A 21,036-nucleotide genomic window follows, 5' to 3' on the forward strand; every position below is an offset into this window, starting at 1 on the left:
CAGTTTGAAGAACACCCTGCAGGCTTTTAGTCTTTACAAAAGGTTATATAAATAACAGTCCATTTACAACATCAATACCAATTTTCACAATTAAGCCTCCAAATCCCTTAAAAAGTCTCAACAGTGACGACGTTGGCTTTTATTTTGGCCACATAGTCTTTATTTATGGATTCACTAATGTTCAGGCTCCAGTGTTGCTAAACCAAAGCTAAAGTATGCATTTAAACTTCAGCTCAGTAACTTTAATCTTCATACTGGAACTAGCTTTTATTAATGCAGACTCTACGAAGTCTAAAATGATTTTTGAGTTCTTACCAGTGACCTGTTTAGGGTTAGCAGAAGGGTCAGGTCCAGAAGGATTAGATTTATCCGTGAAGCACGCAGACTTCCTTCCATTCTCCTTTTTCATTTTTACATCAGCTTCCTGTTGTTAAAGGTAATTTCTTTCCTTTAATCTAAACGATTGTCTGTGGAGAGGTTAGAGGCAGTGAACACATTTCAGAAAGAACAATTCTAGAGGAATATGTTAGCTATGATTAAGGTGAGTCTTTGTTCTTAATGGCCTAGGTTAAACCTTTTGATTTTAAACATGTCAACAAATTATCTGCACTGTGGAGGGAGGCAACACTTGAAAATCCCATTAAACTACTGGATTCTGGAATGGTTTTGCATGTACAAACAGTATTTGGTTGATAATGTCTAAGTTGGCTTTGGACGCCTCTTTGCTGCAGTTGGAATGTGAAGACTATTTTCTGCAGATTAAATATTACAGTTGCCAAGTGCAAAAACTCCAATTTAGAAGATGATGGGGAAGGTTAACCAGCCACTCGACAGAGTGAATTGGGACAGCAGTAGATTTTCCATGCACATGCAATCAGAGAAGGAAGGATTGAGCACGAAGTAGGAAGCGGGTGAGCAAAGCAGCCTCATCCTCAGGGGCAGGCAGAGTGATTACAGCGTAGGATGTAAGTCATATACAAGAGTGGTTAAGGATGGAGTTGAACGCACTAGGAGCCGTGTGAGAGTGAAGAAGGACGGCGTCTGCTCTAATCTCTTAAATAGCGTCTGGTGCACAGATTTGGCTACGCAAAAAGAAAGTGGAACTGTCACTTTAACAACTTTTCTGCATTAGAGGACGTCCATCTGTTCTTTGTGTGAAGCATGTTAACCACTAAGCAGTTGGTGTCAATATGTAGTTTGTCTGATGCCAAAAGCATTTTAGTTCACTGGCAGAAAAGGTGTCAGTGTTTCCTTGAAGCACATAATTGTCCTTCTTTTATTGAATGTCGCTAAATTACACATTGATCCATTCTTTGAAAATTGCAAATCAACTGATGACCCTCAGGAAAGCACCTGAAGTATTGAAACTGATTTCAGAATCCTCTTGGAGTGGAAAACAGAGCAATCTATCCTGACAGATGCTAAATTGGCTTGTCTCCATTATGTGGTGCATCTACAAAACAATAGAATTGATTAATTGTGCAATTATAGCCACTTTTATCTTGCTGCATCAGCTTTGCCTAAAGTATGCTAAGGATGCTCTGGAGATGCACGACACCAACATTTAAGACAGCAAAGGAGCAAACAGCATTTTCAAAGCTGTTACAGAGCACAGAAGCACTCCATGTACTGTAAGCAGGATATTTGTCAGGTTTATTGCTTTTAATGAGTTACCCATGAAATCATAAGAATGAAATACTGTCAAGTTGTGTTGCACTGCCTTTGTCCCAGAAATATGCCAAAGATGTTCTGTTTGAGTTCATTTCCAGAATCAAAGCTTTCACTTTTTAAAAACAAATTCACTTCTGTCAGACTTGATGTCATAGTGTATATCTACCAGTAGTCATGTCATCGCCCTCATATCTTTTGCACTCATACAGCCCCATATCGTAGCATTTCCCACTCTCTACAGCGGCCCCTCGTTTATCGCGGGAGTTACGTTCTAAAAATAACCCGCAATAGGTGAAATCCATGAAGTAGCCAACTCTATTTTTTACAATTATTATCGATGTTTAAGGCTGTAAAACCCCTCACTACACACTGTATACTCTTTTCTCAGACAGGCATGAACATTTTGACACGTTTAAACACTCACAAAGTTCAAACCTTCGTAGAAAAATAAGTCCAGTGTTATAGAATGAAACCAAAGATCAAACCCTGTTTTCAGGTCCAGAACATGGGAACAGAGCAGCTTCAACATTAATGAATCAATGGTACGGAAGTAGAGGAAGCAAGAAGAATCAGCTGAGTGAAGTTTGACTTATCTGACTTGATGCGCCTTATATTCCTCCCTGCAGCTGTCAGACTGCACAATCAGAACTGCTCTGTTTACGTCAGCGCTGTAACTGCAATAATTTAACCAATCGATTCGCACTACAACCTAGTTTGCCTCTTATCTGTAGTTAATTTTTTTTAAATTTAATAACTGTACAGTACTCTCTGTATATAGTAACCACTGTCCTTAAAGTAAATATGTAAGAAAAACTGTATGTTTCTGTTCTGTGTCCTGTTTGTTTGTATATGTGTCTTTCTGGCTGCTGTTACAACCAAATTTCCCCTTTTGGGACAATTAACCCTTTAAGACCTACCATAGAACCAAGTTCGCCAGAGCTTATATTATATTTTTACATGCTGTGTAGCCATTTTTGGGAGCATTTCAAGTTGCTATACATCAATACAACCATTATAGCCCAAACTTTAATAATATGTCTGCATTAGGTGCATAGTAATTACATAAATTGCAAAAAAGTGCAATAAACTACAAAAAAATTGAAAATCGTTTTTGTTTTTTTAACATATATTTCTAGTTAGAGAAATTTAAGAGGCTTATCCCTCAAAACTGTAAATACAAAAAAGTTACACAAACTAGTTTCCCACCACAGGAAATTTATTTTGAGTGTCTTCATAGTTTTATTTTTGAAATACACCAATTTTTATATACTGCAGGAAAAACGAAAATAAATATTATAGTGCAAATTTGCAAAATAACAGCATATGCATCAAAATAAACTATTTCCAGCAGTGCAATATGAGTCTTAAGCATCCCAGAAACGACACAGAAAGTCATAAAGTCAAACATAACTTTTTAAAACACATAACAAGTAAAACACAAGCTCATAAGGCCCCGATCGTAAAAAACTACATTTCCGCAAAATGATGTCACTTCCGGTTTCGGGCAGGTCATGCGGTCATGTGATAGTTCGCGCTGATGGACGTAGGAAGTGTTACAAACAGCTGATGGATCGGCGAAGCGTGTTTCTGGAATATTATGTTTTTGTTGCTGCAAGTGATTTTTATGCAGTTTTTGCAAAGCTATATGTGGAAGGAAACTGTGACCGAGGACAAGCTGATGGCATCAGATGTAAGTACAACTCCTCCAGTTTCATATGCAAAAAAAATTATTGCGCTAGCTTACTTGGTTGCAGAGCTACCGGGATTTAAAAATAGTTACGCAAAACAGAGCATGCCCGCTCCGATCGGCTGTAAAGGGTTAAAGGATTATTCTATTCTATTCTATTTTCAGTCACCTCAAGGTGCTTTATATTGTAAGGTAGACCCTACAACAAGGGTCGGCAACCTGCGGCTCCGGAGCCGTATGCGGCTCTTTAGTCCTTATACTGCGGCTCCGCGTGGTTTGGGAAAATAAATTAGAAGTATTTAGCTGAAGTGTATTTTATTTATGTTTGTTATTTTTTACCTTGTAGTTCTAAACTGGAAGATTATTGTGATTTTGAAAATTATATTCTATTATTTCTTCATCGCTCAAAATAAGCGTCACACTGGCGGAAGCTGGTGTACCCGCCAAAACGCCTGCATTTATCGAGATTTTCAACCCCAGGTAGGCCAATTATGGATCTTGGGATCCACATTATGTCAGCAGCTCCACCGTGAACTATGTTAAAGACAAACAGCGCTCACGCCTCACAGACGACAGCTTACAGTCCTGTAGAGATGAAAGTGACTTCGTACAGCCCCGACCTGCAGACGCTGTGCGCAGAGGTTCAGGAGCAGAAGTCCCATTGTAAACATATCACGGCAGACCCGACGATGTTTGCATGAACGCGCTTTTCAGCTTCTCTTTATTGACCACTTTTCACACACGGTCGCTGTACGCACACAGTCGGCTGTAGCTTTGCAGCTCACAGCCCGACACAGATACCGGTACTGAATCTTGAGTATCGTCACTACGTAGTCTCCTTTGCACATGAGCACCCTCTGTCTGGTCATTTGGGAGTTACAAAAACGTACAATAAGATACTCAACCATTTCTTTTGGCCAGGATTGAAGGCTGATGTAGTTGAGTTTTGCCGCACTTGTAAAACATGTCAGATTGCAGGAAAGCCAAACCAGACAGTTCCTATAGTTCCTCTTCATCCTATACCAGTACTGGGTGAACCTTTTGAACGTGTCATTGTGGACTGTGTTGGTCCATTGCCCAAGACAAAGAATGGTAATCAGTTTTTACTGACTGCAATGTGTACTTCGACTCGTTTTCCAGAAGCTGTCCCACTCAGAAGAATAACTGCACCTTTGGTGGTTAAAGTTTTGACAAAGTTCTTCACTACTTTTGGTCTACCAGAAGTAGTCCAGACAGACCAAGGAACTAACTTTCTGTCTAAACTTTTCAAGCAGGTCATGCAGACTCTGGGGATTAAGCATGTCGTGTCAAGTGCATACCATCCTGAGTCTCAAGGAGCATTAGAGCGCTGGCATCAGACACTCAAGGCAACGTTGCAGAAATACTGCTTGGATACTGGAAAAGAGTGGGATGAGGGAGTACCCCTGATGGTGTTTGCCATGCGCGAAGCTAAGCAAGAGTCCCTTGGGTTTAGCCCAAATGAACTAGTGTTTGGTCATTCTGTTCGGGGACCTTTGAAGTTGTTGAAAGGACAGTTCTTGTCAACAGACCATGTTGTGAAAACTAATGTTCTGGATTATGTTTCAGAGAGCGCCTCCATAAGGTCAGGTTGGCAGCTGCAGAAGCCCTCTCCTCTGCTCAGGGGAAGATGAAGAGTTGGTATGATAAGAAAGCCGTTCCTCGATCTTTCAATCCAAGTGACAAGGTTTTGGTTCTCCTACCAACTGCTAGCTCTGCATTGTCTGCCCGCTTCTGTGGACCATACCAGGTGGGTAAGAAAGTAAATGACACTGACTATGTGATTAAAACCCCAGACAGGAAGCGTAAAACACGCTTGTGCCATGTCAATATGCTCAAATCTTTTCATTCTAGAGCTGATCCTCTCTGTGGTCCTGCAGATACGTCTGTGGCATCTCCGTCAGAGCAAATCTCATCTCCAGAAACTCTCTTGTTGAACTCTTCCTCAGGATTGAGGTCGAGTTTAGATGAAGACGGGCTCAAACTTTGCGATGCCAGCTACCAGAATGCCAGAATGCTTAATTCTGAGGTACTGTCCCAGTTGTCTATATATCTGTCTCACTTGACCCGTGAGCAACAGTTAGACATTGAAAGGCTCGTCAACCTTCATTTAAAACTCTTTGGGGACATGCCTTCCCGTACTACTGTAATAGAGCACGGCATTGATGTTGGGAATGCAGTGCCTATTAAGCAGCATGCTTACCGTGTGAATATGGCAAAAAGAGAAATGATAAACAAAGAAGTAGACTACCTTCTGAAGCATGGATTGGCTATCCCAAGCTATAGTCCATGGAGCTCTCCGTGCCTGGTTACGCCAAAATCAGATGGAACACCTCGCTTTTGCACAGATTTCCTCAAGGTAAATGCAGTAACAGTGCCTGATTCCTTCCCACTGCCCCGTATTGAGGACTGTATTGACAGCGTCGGATCTGCTGCTTATGTGAGTAAGCTTGACCTTCTTAAAGTTTATTGGCAAGTACCTCTGACAGAAAGAGCATCAGAAATCTCAGCTTTCGTAACACCTGATCACTTTTTACAATATACAGTCATGGCATTTGGAATGAGAAATGCTCCTGCTACCTTCCAGAGGTTAATGTTAACTGTATTATCTGGTGTGGCAAACTGTAGTGTTTATCTTGATGATGTGGTCATCTATTCTTCCAACTGGTCAGAGCATGTTGACACTTTAACCACTGTGTTCAAGCGTTTAGCTGATGCTTCCTTGACCCTCGACTTGGCTAAATGCGAGTTTGGTAAGGCTACAGTGACCTACCTTGGAAAGGAAGTAGGGCAGGGCAAGGTTCGCCCTATCAGTGCAAAGGTTACTGCCATCCTCAACTTTCCTGTGCCAACAACACGCCGTGAGCTGCGTAGATTTCTGGGGATGGTTGGTTACTACAGGTGTTTCTGTAGGAATTTTTCTGAAGTCGTAACACCACTGACAAACCTGTGCATCCCGAAGGTACCATTCATTTGGAGTCCTGAGTGTCAACATGCTTTTGAATGTGCAAAAGGTCTTCTGTCGAGTTCACCTGTTCTTGTTGCTCCAGACCTTTCTAAACCTTTCAAGCTTGAAGTGGATGCCAGTGAGGTGGGGGCTGGAGCTGTTCTTCTTCAGGATGATGGACAAGGAGTGAGTCATCCTGTCTGCTTCTTTGGAAAGAAGTTCGATGCTCATCAAAGACGGTACTCGACAATTGAAAAGGAGACTCTGGCCATGCTTCTGGCTCTTCAACATTTTGATGTGTATGTGGGATCTACTTCCCAACCTGTAGAGGTCTTCACTGATCACAATCCTCTCGTGTTCCTCTCTCGTATGTATAACAACAATCAACGATTGATGAGGTGGGCTTTAATTTCACAAAACTACAACATTGAAATAAAGCATAGGAGAGGATTTGAAAATATTGTGGCCGATGCCCTCTCAAGAATGTGATGGTGTAAGGTTAACAAACTTATACGTTTGTTTTTCTGGGTGGGGGTGTTACATCCCCCAGGAGGATGTCTCTTCTCCCTACTAACTCTTTGTTTTGTCCAGGCTCCACCTCCTGTGTCCTGATTGGATGCTGCGCAGAGTCCGGCTAATTGGTAACCAGCAGAGCACTACTTAAGGTCTGTGGAGCTGTGCTTCTGTGCCCTCTGGCTATTTTGGTTGCCATACCTGTGCAGGCTTGCATGCTTTTGTATGTGCATTGTTGTTTTCATGTTCAGACTGCTTGTAGGGGAGAGCTGCCTTTTGTTTTGACATCCTGTTTTCTCCTGTTTATGTGTTGTTAGGTAGGTTATGGTTATAGCTTGTATATTTTGTTTCTTTGGATTTAGGTAAGTTTCTTTTATTTTTACATCAGGGATGTTTTGTTTGTTATGTTGGCCTTGGCTCTCCCTGAAGTTATACCTCAGTCTGAACCCAAATCTCATCACCAGAATTAAATAAACCTTCTAAAATTACTATCTTGGCTCCTCCTTCACTATCCACCTTTATGACCAGGTAAAATACATATTTAGGGAGAATTTTGCAAATATCTATTTTTCATTTTTCAGCAGCATCGAGCTTTTTTCCCAATTATTTTTTAAAAGTCAGGTCAAGGCTCCAAAAGCCCAAAGGCGATATAAGGATGGCGGCTCACAACAGTTTTTGTTTGCTGGATCATTTTAGTTCAGCTGGGTGTCTTTGCTTTTGTTATATTTCTTTAAGAGTTCAAAATGTGTTAATTACATAAATAAAATGTGATTTTCTCTGTAGCACTTCAAGGATTTCATAAGCAGCACACCTTAGTTGTTCACACAAAGCATAAAGGTAAAAACAATACATACAGTGTTATCTTCATTTTAGATGTCAAAAAGTATTTGCGGCTCCCAGCGTTTTGTTTTGCGTGGAAACTGTGTCCAAATGGCTCTTTGGGTCTTAAAGGTTGCAGACCCCTGCCCTACAATAATACATACAGAGAAAAACCTAACAATCATATGACCCCCTATGAGCAGCACTTTGGCGACAGTGGGAAGGAAAAACTCCCTTTTAACAGGAAGAAACCTCCGGCAGAACCAGGCTCAGGGAGGGGCGGGGCCATCTGCTGTGACCATTTGGGGTGAGAGAAGGAAGACAGGATAAAGACATGCTGTGGAAGAGAGACAGAGGTTAATAACAGATATGATTCAATGCAGAGAGGTCTGTTAATACATAGTGAGTGAGAAAGGTGACTGGAAAGGAAAAACTCAATGCATCATGTCCAAAAGTCCAACTTTTTGTGTGATTGTTAGCATCTTCCTTTGCCTTTGGGGTGCCACGGCAGGAGCCTTTGACGGTGCAAAACGTTTCCTCGACATTTTTGTGTTTGTTGGGGAGAAAACAAACATAATACAGCACGTCAGAGTCACACTGCTAGCGATCAAAGATAGATGTAAATTAGACAAGCTGAACGCATTCTGTACTGTACAGGAGACACGGCACGAGACTGACAACGGCCTACAGCCGATCGGGACGCAGAACACATCGCGCTGATTAAAAAAAAAAAAAGAGCTTAACAGACAGTTAAGTACAGACTGCAGCTCTGTGCCAAGAATTGATTTTATTACCGGAGCATAAGAGTCGATTTTGTAGTGTTAGTAGTATTACTTCATGTATTTTTTATGATGGCATTTAAATGTTTAATATTCTATGTACTCCTGGCAGCCTGAGATGAGCTGTGCAGGGTGCACCCAGTGACAGCTGGAACAGGCCCCATGACCCTCAGCTGGACAGGCCTTTAAAGAAATGGATAAATAGTCTGACAGACATAAAGGGTCAATCACCCTGTGAGCCAGATGACATCAGAGACACGTCTCACATGCTGATTTGGTGACAATAAGTACTGCGGGTTTATCCTTGCTCTTAACACTTATCAGGTTATCTTCATGTTCTCCGGTTAGCTCTAATCCTGCCTTTTTGCAGTAATGTGCTACAGTTATATGGGTGAAGTGTGTTGGACTGGTGGAGGAAAGAAAGTGGTATCCTTGTTAGGTCTTGAATAGCAGCAGAAACATTATATGAGAGAGACACACCACATTAAGAAATCTGACCTGAAACTGATGAGATGGTTTTGGATCAGCACAGACGGTAGTAGATGTCCAACTTCCTGTCAGGATCTGGAGGTTTGACTGGAAAGTTCCATCAGGCACCTGAGTTCCTTGGTCTCCACCCCTGGGCGGAGCCATCATCCCTCCTGCAGTCCTGCACACCTGAGACTGATTCTGTGTAATCAGGTTGAGGTTAAGCAATACGAAGGACCTCACCTGCCTGCCCTCCAGCCACCACTCACCACACAGGTCAGCCAGCCTTTGCCACTACTCACCTGGATCCTCACCGCCTCTCCCCGACTATCCACGCACCCGCTCCGTCCCCGTCACTACCTGCCAATCCCCCGTTCAGCCCACTGACCCACGGCCACATCATTAGCAACACTTTGCCATGAATTCACCTGTTGACCTAATAAACAAACACTGTAAAACGTACGAGCCGTCTCTGTTGTGGTTATCTGCGTTTGAGTTTAGCTATCGGCCTGTGGCCATTGTGACAGTACAAACTGGCCAGACACTGTGGACTCAGCAGACCCAGTAGAGGCTGTGATTGCTAAGCAAGTGGCCATTGTGGGCACACATGAACAGGGTTTACAAGCTCTCAGAGCGGAGTGTCAGTCATTATATGCCACCCAAGAAAATTTTTTAGCCTCCTTACAGGAGATCCGGGCAGTGCTTCCAGCTGTGCAAGCCCCGTCAGCCACTCTGGCCACAACGGTCAACCCCCAGGCGGCATACCTCACCGTCCATCCTCTTCCAACCTGCTCTTATGATGACTTCCTGGGTGAGTTCAAAAGGACCTTTGCTCACGCGGTGGCCAAAGGCAGTGCGGAGGAGAGGTTGTTGGGACTCCAACGGGGAAACCAGAGCATTGCTGAATTTATCGTTGATTTTCGCACAGCAGCAGCCGAGGCTAAATGGCCAGATCGTGCACTTCAAAGCATCTTTCGCTGTGCGTTAAGCGAGGACTTAAAGGATCAGTTAAGCTCCCGCGATGAACCAAGATCATTTGAGAACCTGGTTTCCCTCTTCCTAAGAATTGACAATCGTTTAAGGGAGAGAGAAGCGGAGAAGAAGCCCTCTGCGCGTAAGCACACTATCGCTTCTGCCTCCACCACTTTCGGCAACAACATCCGCCGGCGGTCCCGCAAATATGGATCCTACACCGGGGCCCATGTAAATCGGCCGCTCGCATCTCACTGCTGAGGAAAAAGAGCGACGTCGCCGCTCCGGTGCATGCTTTTACTGCGGCGTGCTTGATCACATGTTGGCTCAATGTACAGTGCGGCCAAAAGGTTTCGCCCACTGGTAGATTCGGGGATACAGGTGGGCGGATCCCTGTGCAGTGCTAAACCCCGTCTTCAAAGATCCATGCTTCAAAAGATCCACCATCATCCCTGTGCCCAAGAACAGCAAACCCTCATCCCTGAACGATTACCGGCCAGTTGCACTGACCTCGGTAGTAATGAAGGTGTTTGAGAGGCTGCTGAAGAACATCATCTCCTCCTCCATCCCAGACACCACAGATCCGCTGCAGTTCGCCGACAGATCCAACAGATCCACCGAGGATGCCATCGCCCACGTCCTACACACCACTCTCAGACACGTGGACAAGAAACAGGGTAACTATGTGCGAATGCTGTTTGTTGATTACAGTTCAGCGTTTAACACAATAGTGCCCTGCAGACTGTTCACAAAGCTGAGGGATCTGGGACTTAACAGCCATCTGTGTGCATGGGTGTTGGACTTCCTCACTGGCAGAACTCAGGTGGTGAGGGTGGGCAGGTGCTTCTCCAACAGCATCACCATCAACACAGGAGCACCTCAGGGATGTGTCCTCTCACCACTGCTCTACTCCCTCTACACGTCAGACTGTGTGGCCACCCATGGCTCCAACACCATTGTGAAGTTTGCTGACGACACAGTGGTGTTGGGTGCCATCTCCAACAACGATGAGGCGGCCTACATGGATGAAGTGAAGAATCTGGCATCGTGGTGCCAGGACAACCACCTCCAGCTGAACGTCAGCAAGACCAAGGAGCTGGTGGTGGACTTCAGAAGGGGTCAGCACAGAGACTACAAGCCCATTATCATCAATGGAGCTCCAGTGGAGAGGGTGCAGTCCTTCAAGTATCTTGGTGTCCACATCTCCTCAGACCTGACATGGGCTGCCCACATTCAGGTCCAGACCAAAAAGGCTAGGCAGCGCCTGTATCACCTACGACAACTGAGGAAGTTCAGGGTCTCTCCAAAGATCCTCAGGATTTTCTATACAGGCGCTGTGGAGAGCATCCTCACACAGAACATGACATCGTGGTTTGGGAACAGCTGTGTGAAGGACCAAAAAGCTCTCCAGAGAGTGATCCGTACAGCAGAACGCTGCTGCAGGATTGCTCTCCCCCCGCTTCAGGACACCTACACCAGGAGATGCCGGACTAGAGCAGTGCAGATACTGAAGGACCCGTCCCATCCAGGCAACAAACTGTTCCAACTTCTGCAATCTGGTAGAAGGTTCCGCATCTTCCGGGCAAGGACAGAGAGACTCAAGAGGAGCTTCTATCCCCAAGCCATCTGTGCCCTAAACACACACACCCGCCCTCTCACATCATCTATAATTGACTGAGACAGGACTCTTCCAGACACTAAACCAAGGCACAATATACATTTCAATTCCTTTAATTTTAAATATGTTTATATTGTCTATCCTGTAAAATAGTCAGATGTCTATTCATATTAATGTACAGAATTCACCTGCTTGCTGCTACTACTGCACATTCACCCAATGTATATACTATATGTGTATATATATATATATAATGTTTTTCCTCTACACCCCCCCCCCCCCCCCCCAATTTTTTTGCACATGTCGAGGAGCGTGTCAGGCTACATTTCACTGTGTGTTATACTTGTATAACTATGCATGTGACAAATAAAGAACCTTGAACCTTGAACCTTGTCTAGTGTTACCAGTCACGTTATGTTTTGGCCACGTTTCTCACTCCCTTCACGCTTTAGTCGATTCAGGGGCTGAACAGAATTTAACTGATGCCGCACTCGCAGAACGCCTCTGAAAGAAATCTTCGTCCCGGGTTTCTCCATGGATCGGGTTTCCTCCAAGGCGTGAGCACCGATAAGCAGAGTTCTGTATAAAATTAATTATTCAAAGTAAGCTCAGGTATGCCGTTCAGCAGGTTAGTTACAGCGCCGGGAGTAGCTTGGGAGAACAAAATGACACAGAAACTGCTTCAGGTTGCTCTTCCAAAATCAACTCAAAGGTTTATTCAGTACACAACAGTTTATATAGAGGAAAAAAAAGGTTCGTGTGTCAGCAGATTCTCAGTTCAAACCGGTACAGACCAAATAAGGAAACGTCTTCCTGCCTTCTGAGCAAAGAAGTATCCTTTGTGTAGTTTATCAGTTCAGCTACAATTTATGATCATTCCAGTAAAATACACTCCTAGACATAGAATACAGAGTTCTTTCATTAGTGAATTCTGAAACGAACCACCTGGCCTTTAACAAGCTCTTTTCTAGGAGATAAAGAAGGGAGGATGGGAGTAAGGGAGTGATCTCTGTGGTGTTTTCGACCTTGAGGTACCATCCTATGATTCTTACACATTAATTCTTGGGTCACAGAGAAAGAGAAAAACAACTAGTAAATGGGCCTTATTGAGTAACAGTTTTCCTGTATAATAACACTATAAAACAATATCCTGTAAATGCTACCATGGTATCAAAATATCACAACAGCCTCCACTTGCCACTCGAGGCAGTAGATCCTCCAATCCTCCTCTAAACAACCAAGTGTTTTCTCAGATTACTCACCAAGCTGGTCCAGTTACTCTTCTCACCTCGGGTAATCACAGAGAAACCCTTACACTGTTCGCCTTCACCTCCCCGGATTCACCACTCATTTTAGGTTACCCCTCCAGAAACACAATCCCCATATAGACTGGTTAGGGAATAAAGTTGTGAGTTGGAGTTTGTTCTGTCGTGCCCACTGTCTCGTGTCTGCCGCCTGGAACCATGAAGGAGAACGTCTCCCACATCGACACTCCAGACCTTACCTCTGTTCCTCTCGAGCATCACGACCTCCAAGAGGTGTTTAGTAAAGACAAAGCACCTTCACTTCCACCACACACCATATGACTGTGCCACTGACCTGGAGCTCCACTTCCCTCCTGCCGTCTGTTCAACATTTCCAAGCCAAAAGAGAGGCGATGGAGAAATACCTTCATGATTCTCTGGCAGCAGGAATTATCCGGCCTTCATCCTCTCCTGTAGGCGCGGGTTTCTTCTTTGTGGCTACGAAAGACAAAACCATCCAATGTATTGACTATAGAGGTCTCAACACCATCACTGTCAAAAACAAATACCCCCTGCCACTCATCAGTGCTGCCTTCGAGCCCCTTCAGGGGGCCACAATTTTCACTAAACTGGATCTCTGCAATGCTTACCATTTGGTCCGCATCAGAGAGGGTGACGAATGGAAAACAGCTTTCAACACCCCGCTAGGCCATTTTGAATACCTCGTCATGCCCTTTGGGTTAACCAACGCTCCAGCCGTGTTCCAGAGTTTAGTCAATGATGTGCTACGGGACTTTCTAAACCGCTTTGTCTACGTCTGCCTAGATGACATCCTAATCTTTTCCCCAGTGTTGATCCAACTGGACCTCAATAAGCCATTTATTGTAGAAGTAGACGCATCAGACATCGGTGTAGGAGCTGTCGTCTCCCAACGCACAGGCCCAGGAGCTAAACTACAGCCGTGTGCGTTCTTTTCACGGAGGCTGTCGCCAGCTGAACGTAACTAGGATGTTGGGGACAGAGAACCATCAAACTCGCTCTGGAAGTAATACACAAACACTGTAAAACGTACGTGTGACACTACCAATACAATAAGCTTTTAAAACCTTATTATGTGCAGAATGAGCAAACCTTTAGATCAGCTGCAGGGCCGCGCTGAGATGTTTGAAGGGGTGGTGCTCAAAGTTAACAAGGGCCACCTAGAACCAGGCTGAATGACAACAACCCACATTCATAAAGAATCTAGTATTTCAGAAACAGTCTGTGTGCATGGATCTGTGTCCGGTTTGAAACACACAGTTTGCTGTGGCCAACGAAGACAGATGACCCACATATTTGTAAAAGAAAATGTGCTTCTACCTGATTGGTCAAAAACTGTTTAGAAGAGCCGCGGTTTAGACTTTAGCCCCCTTATTGGCACTCTCCTTCTCCTCCATCGGGTGCAGCTTCACCTAGGGATGGGCGCGCACACACACACACACACACACACACACACACACACGCACGCGCGCACACACGCACGCGCGCACACACACACACACACAAACACAAACACACACACACACACACACACACACACACACACACGCACGCGCGCACACACACACACACACACACACACACACACACACACACACACACACACGCACACACACACACACACACACACACACACTTCTCCCTGACCTGTTATCCAGTTTCATGCGTAGCAGCTCTCTGTGAGAGCTACTGTTTCTTGACCTTGCTGGTTCACTGCTGCAGTCCTGCACACAGCCTTCCACAAACAAGCCTCGGTCGTGGGAATCTGTAACTTTTCTTCTTTTTATTTGGAGAGCTCAGTATACAATTAACCATTAACGTGATCTAAAATTTCACTACAGTCGGTACCATTTGCCAGCACAGGTTTTGTAAACCAAACTTTTCTAGTCCTCACAAATCACATCATACTATATCATCATCATCATCATGTGGGGACAATGCAAAGCAAATGTAGTTTTACCTGATGGGTGCAATGTTGCTGCTGCTGCTGATGGTGCTGGAGGGCAGGGCTGTGCTGATCTCAGACTGGAGACATTAAGGAGTCCACAGGAGAGATGGGAGCTGATTAAACATGTGTTATGAGATAATAATAAAATGCAAAGACTGGTGACAGAGCTTGGAACCATAAGGAAACAAAACTGTGGGAACTAAACTCTGCCTGTGAATCACTCTTTGCCTCATCGATCACTCTCCACTTGCTGTCCATCTGAGAACAAAGCACACTTTACTATTGCATTAATCTGACAATGATAGACAATGTTACAGAAGCAGAACATTGTGTTTATTATTGTTTTTATACTTGAACACCTCTGCAATGCAACACCTGGTACAGCTGTTATTGTGACCTGAGCTCTTTGTAATCCAGCTGCTGAGGGATCCTCACACAGCGCCTTCTGTCACGGTTTCCTCCTCCTTTCCTTACAGGGCAAGTCTGGACAATGTTGTATCATGAGTAATAATTTAAAAATCTATATACATAAAAACACACAAACACGCACACAGTGACATCATTTTATAGCTTGCCCAGTATGCTGTATATACTGTGGCCACAAGTTTACATCATAGTGCTGATCCAGAATCCTTCCCTTATTATTTATTCCCAGTGCTTTAATAATAAAGTAATAATTTGTTTGACTATCCACTGTGCAGGCAAAACGCTTATCAAATGTTTAAACTGTAGACATAATATAACTTTGCTGCTGTAAAATCAGCATTTTGTCATATTTGAAATATAAATCTAATATAATCTGTTTCTTAATGCATTTCCTTTAAAATACAGTGTGTGAGTTTTTTAAAATATCATAATTATAATAACTGTAATTATGTGGATATGCATATTAGATAAATATAAGCCCTGCATAATGGCAGGAAAAGCCCTGACTGTTGTCACGGGCCGGGTGAATGGCAGTATTTAGAGCAACGTGGCTCCTCCTTTGGGCGGAGCCAACCTCACTTCCTCCCTTCAGCTGCGCCTGGAGCACAGTATGATTCTGTGTAAATAATCATTCTGTACAATACGATAATTTTTCATTCTACAACTGTTTAAAACCTGCATAGTTCATATTTCTGTGTAGTTTTCATATTTACATCCTGTTCATAGCCTGTACATACTTATAGTTAAAGCATATTCATAACATACTTCATGCCGTGTACATTATAACATACCGTAATAGACCCATTTCTGTAATATACTCACATATCTATATTATTGCTAATATATATTTGTAATATTTCTATATCATGGCTAAAGCACTTCTGGATGGATGCAAACTGCATTTCGTTGCCCTGTACCTGTGCATGTGCAATGACAATAAAGTTGAATTCTATTTTATTCTATTACCGTGGCTGTATTTAAGAGCAGATCGTCTGCTGACTAGCATCAGTTCTTGGCTCATTCATGTCACTTTGTTGCTCTGAGTTTGCACTTACCTTGTTGTCTCTCATTTTCACTCTTCTCCACGGACGATATCCACTAACCGCTCGCAGTAACCCACAGCCTGGCTGCTGGTCTCACTTGCCACCATCGCTGCCTCAGCTCCAGCACAGACTCCAACTTCTCGCCTGCCTGCCTGTCTCCCTGCCTCCCTGCCTCCCTGCCTTCTCACCCGGACCTCTGGATTGGATCATTTTGGATCACTCAAGCGGACCTCCACAGCTTTCCTCATGACTCACAGTACCATGTGTTTAGCTCTAATGTTGATAACTATTGTTGCTATGTATATATGTATATAGACATATGTATATAGATTCTGATACAAGCCAGATCCTTTTATTTAGCAAAATTGTGATTAATAGTTAAAAAATATTGCTGAGGGGCACAGACAGGACTGAAAAATAAAAGGACACTTGGTGCACCCAAGAGGAAAGGAGCAGGTGCACTTTGACCCCTGATTACTTACACATATGTAGAAACAAATTAAATTGAGGTTTGAAGGAATTCAGACTAAAGCACATGAAAGAGCACTTGACCAACAAAGCACATGTCTGTTTTTATTATTATGTCCAAGAGCAACTTGAGTGGCAACATCATGCTAAGCTTCACTGAGTCTGGACTGGTTTTATATTTGCTCCCCTACTATGTTCAATCACAGGCTCAGGGGAGGGAACTGACTCTCTTCTCTGCCTAGACATGATGGATGCAATCAGTCCTGATCATCAATCAGTCATACTGCAACCTTTACAGAAAAAAGCATGAAATAAACAAATGCTTATGGAGAGCCAGAGGGACAAATACTCAAACATCAAAGAACTGCTGATTCAAATCTTTCCGCATAAAGAAAAAATATGTCTGAAATCCTATTGTGTAGTCCTCCTCATTTAAAAACATACATATTGTATAGTCTTGCCAAATATGAATCTGTCCAACTCAATAAAAAAGGTGAGGATAAATAATAATAAACATCTGGTGTTTTCAAATCTGTTCACGGGTTCTGTAACCACAGTGCTCTGGTATCCTGACAACATTGAATTGGTCCAAACCTACAGTATACCAAAGATGTGTGATGTTTTCTGACATGTGTGGCACAAGGCCATCTCGTCAGTTCTAACCACATCAGGTTGTGCTGTAACCAAACCACAGGGTCCATAATTCATTATTATCATGTCCTAAAAACTCCCTGAAAAGCCTTCAGCTGATCCAAAATGCTGCAGCAAGAGTCCTGACAGGGACTAGAAAGAGAGAGCAGATTTCTCCTGTTTTGGCTTCCTGTTAAATCCAGAATTCAAAATCCTGCTCCTCACATACAAGGTCTTAAATAATCAGGCCCCATCGTATCTTAATGACCTTGTAGTACCATATCACCCTATTAGAGGGGTGATATGGTACATTTTAACCTCAAGACTTATTCGGCTTTTAGTCCGGCTTTATCCAGGTGGTGGTAGGAATTATGGATGTCAGCTACCTCCTCTATTTGCCGGTGGTACATACTGTGCAGGGGCCTGTCCTTCCATGGTGGTTTCTCCTCTTCTTTCTCTTTCTTGGGTTTCTGCTGCCTGAGGTATTCACTGAGCACTAGATCCTGTACTTGATGGTGATCTTGCCCATCCCTTTCTGTGTCCCACTCATGTATTGAGCCATGTGCCTGTTTATCATCTGAAGCCTCCCTTACTTATGCTGCTATAAATGGTAAATGGCCTGATTTATATAGCGCTTTACATATCCAGTCATCCACCCATTCACACACAATAGGTGTAGGCTTCTGGTGGATGCCCATGATGCACTGGCTGTTTCTTCTTCACTCACTATGTATTAACAGACCTCTCTGCGTTGAATCATACCTGTTATTAACCTCTGTCTCTCTTCCACAGCATGTTTTCATCCTGTCTTCCTTCTCTCACCCCAACCAATCACAGCAGATGGCCCCGCCCCTCCCTGAGCCTGGTTCTGCCGGTTTCTTCCTGTTAAAAGGGAGTTTTTCCTTCCCACTGTCGCCAAAGTGCTGCTCATAGGGGGGCATATGATTGGTGGGGTTTTCTCTGTATGTATTATTGTAGGGTCTGCCTTACAATATAAAGCACCTCGAGGCGACTGTTGCTGTGATTTGGCGCTCTGTAAATAAAACTGAATTGAACTAAAACAAGGACACACACTCGTCTCAAATGTGTCTGCTGTATTTGAAGGACAGAAATCAGTATCCAAGTCTGACTGTCACCTTGGAAAAAAGGTCATTTTGTGCTTTATAAACTCTTGATGCTTCAAATATTACAACACAGCAGCTAACAGGCAGTTTGGTCTCATTCATACACCTGTCACATGAGGATCCCGTGTCCACACTGTTGAACTCTGTGGGTTTGCTTAGGTTAATTCACATTGTGTGAACAAATTTAGACAGCAAGAAACAAACAAAATGTAAATGAAAACAAAAACTAAGAGTGCTGTTCTTCAGTGAACTGTTCTTTCAAATAGAAACATTTGCTCTCTAATGTTGCTGAGGCCTTTCCATTACACCTCCAGCATCAAGAGAATCTGTGACGTGTACAACCTGAACACATCAGACTTTTTCTATAATTGTAATGAGTACATAAAAGAGTGGGAGGATGAAAATTCCCCGGGGGACACAAAATAACCAAAATGTTTAATAACGCTCTCTATTATTGAAGGCTAATTTGTGTGACTATTTAAAAGAAGCCAAAACCATTCAGGGGAAAAGTGAAAAGCAAAGACATGTTAAGCAAGACAAAAATATGGTCAGTGATACAACAGGAAATGAAAACATTGTTCAAGTAGTTTTGCACAAAACAATTGTAGAAATGTCCTTCAGATACGGGATGTTTAACCCAAACATTTATACTACAGTTATTCTAAAGACGAGTCTATCAACAAAGAGCAAAACTGTTTTTCTACCAGGCAGCAGACAGGTTTATGTCCAAGTGTGGGAACGGACTTGCTTTCCCTTTACTGGGCATGTGAAGGAACTGCAGTTTCTGGGTTTTTTATTTTGGTCTCATTGATATTCTGAGAGCTACACTACATCCTACAGACCTCAGTGTGTAGAGAGCTGAATGGTTTCCATGGCTGAGCTGCATCCCACCACTGGTACACCAGTACACGACCACTGGACTCTAGAGCAGTGAAGATGTGTTCTCTGGAGCGAGGAATCACGCGTCTCCATCTGGCAGTCCGACGGACGAGTCTGGGTTTGGTTGCCAGAGTACTTGTCTGAGTGTCTGAGTTAAAATTTGGTGGAAGGGGTGTGGTTGTTTTTCAGGAATTAGGCTTGGCCCCTTAGTTCCACTGAAAGGAACTCTTAATGCTTCAACATACCAAGACATTTTGGATAATTTCCCAACTTTGTGGGAACGGTGGGTTTGGTTTCAACATGACTGTGCACCAGTGCACAAACACGGGCCATAAAGACATGGACGAGTAAGCTCGGTGTGGAAGAACGTGACAGAAGACTTTTAAATAAGCCAAACTTATCAGGCCTTTTCGTCCAACATCAGCGTCTGCCCCAGTCAAGAATTCCCATAAACACACTCCTAAACCTCGTGGGAATCCTTCCCAGAAGAGTTGAAGCTGTTACAGGTGTGAAGGATGGCCGACATCACAGAAACCTATGGATTAAAAACGGGATGTGCCTGTGAAGGCGGACAAGCAAATATTTTTGGCATTATAATGTAAATCACATTATTAGGGGAATTTAAAGCACTGGAGCTGCTTTTTTATTAGAAATCACTGTGTGATGTAAAACCTGCTGAGCAAAACTGTAGCCGAAGGATTAAACATGGATTCTGCTGTGATATTATTCAACAAAAATGAGATAGATAGAAAGATATATAGCATGAAATCACTGTGGGGGACATTTGCACTTTGAGCGAATGGCCTTCACAGACTGCCTCAGCTGCTCACTTAACCAGGAAACTGTGATGGATGTGTTTACGAAGTTTTCTAAGCATCGCCTACATGTAACTCTGCCCATGAACAGCAGACACATTTTCTCTGGCCCTGCAATACTCTATGTTTGGCTCTGCGTACCAATTTCTCCACGCATGTTCCAATACATATGGTACAGGAGGTAATTCAATATTATTTTTCCATGTTGTCTATTGTTACAAAAATCTGAATATCTCTGTTATCATTGTAAGAAGGAAATTAAGTGCAGTCCGTGCGGCGTCACCAAAGAAACGCTTCTGTTTCCTCTCTCTGCGCTGCCTTCGTCATCGGCCTCCGGGGATGGTGATCCACGGGGAGTGGGATGTCCTGGTTATTTCCACGGGAATGCTGTGTGAGTAAATGAATTCCACTGTAACACTCCAGTCATGGCAGACATCGATCTCAAGAAGACTGAGCTGCTGCAAATACGTGCGTCGCCAACTTATTCAAAAAGCTCAGCCCTCTCTGTGAATAGCATTGTCTTTTCTTTATTTTTACATCCCATTAACAGAAAATGTGTTTTTAACAACAAACCCATGGTTCATTCTTATTCCTGATTTCTGTACTATTGTCAGTGGTTGCCGTGCGGGTGAGGAAAGGAGGACCCAGACGCCGCAGGTAGGTGAAGGCTGGTGTTTATCATCACGAGCAGGTGAACCAAACATAGGATGGCTGGCTGAACCGAACACACGTACAGAGTGGACCACACTAACATCAACAATGACACGATGCTGAACAGAGATACTGAGGGTTAAATACACTGGCTAATGATGATGATTAGGGACCCCCCCTCCTTTCAAAGGCCGGCACCTGATGGCCGAAAGAAAGAAAAGCTGGACCACGGTGGGACCGAGTCCAAAATGAAACAGTTCAGGAGGGCGGCTGCGTG

This window comes from Astatotilapia calliptera, chromosome 16, assembly GCF_900246225.1.
Source record: "Astatotilapia calliptera chromosome 16, fAstCal1.2, whole genome shotgun sequence".
NCBI lineage: Eukaryota > Metazoa > Chordata > Actinopteri > Cichliformes > Cichlidae > Astatotilapia > Astatotilapia calliptera.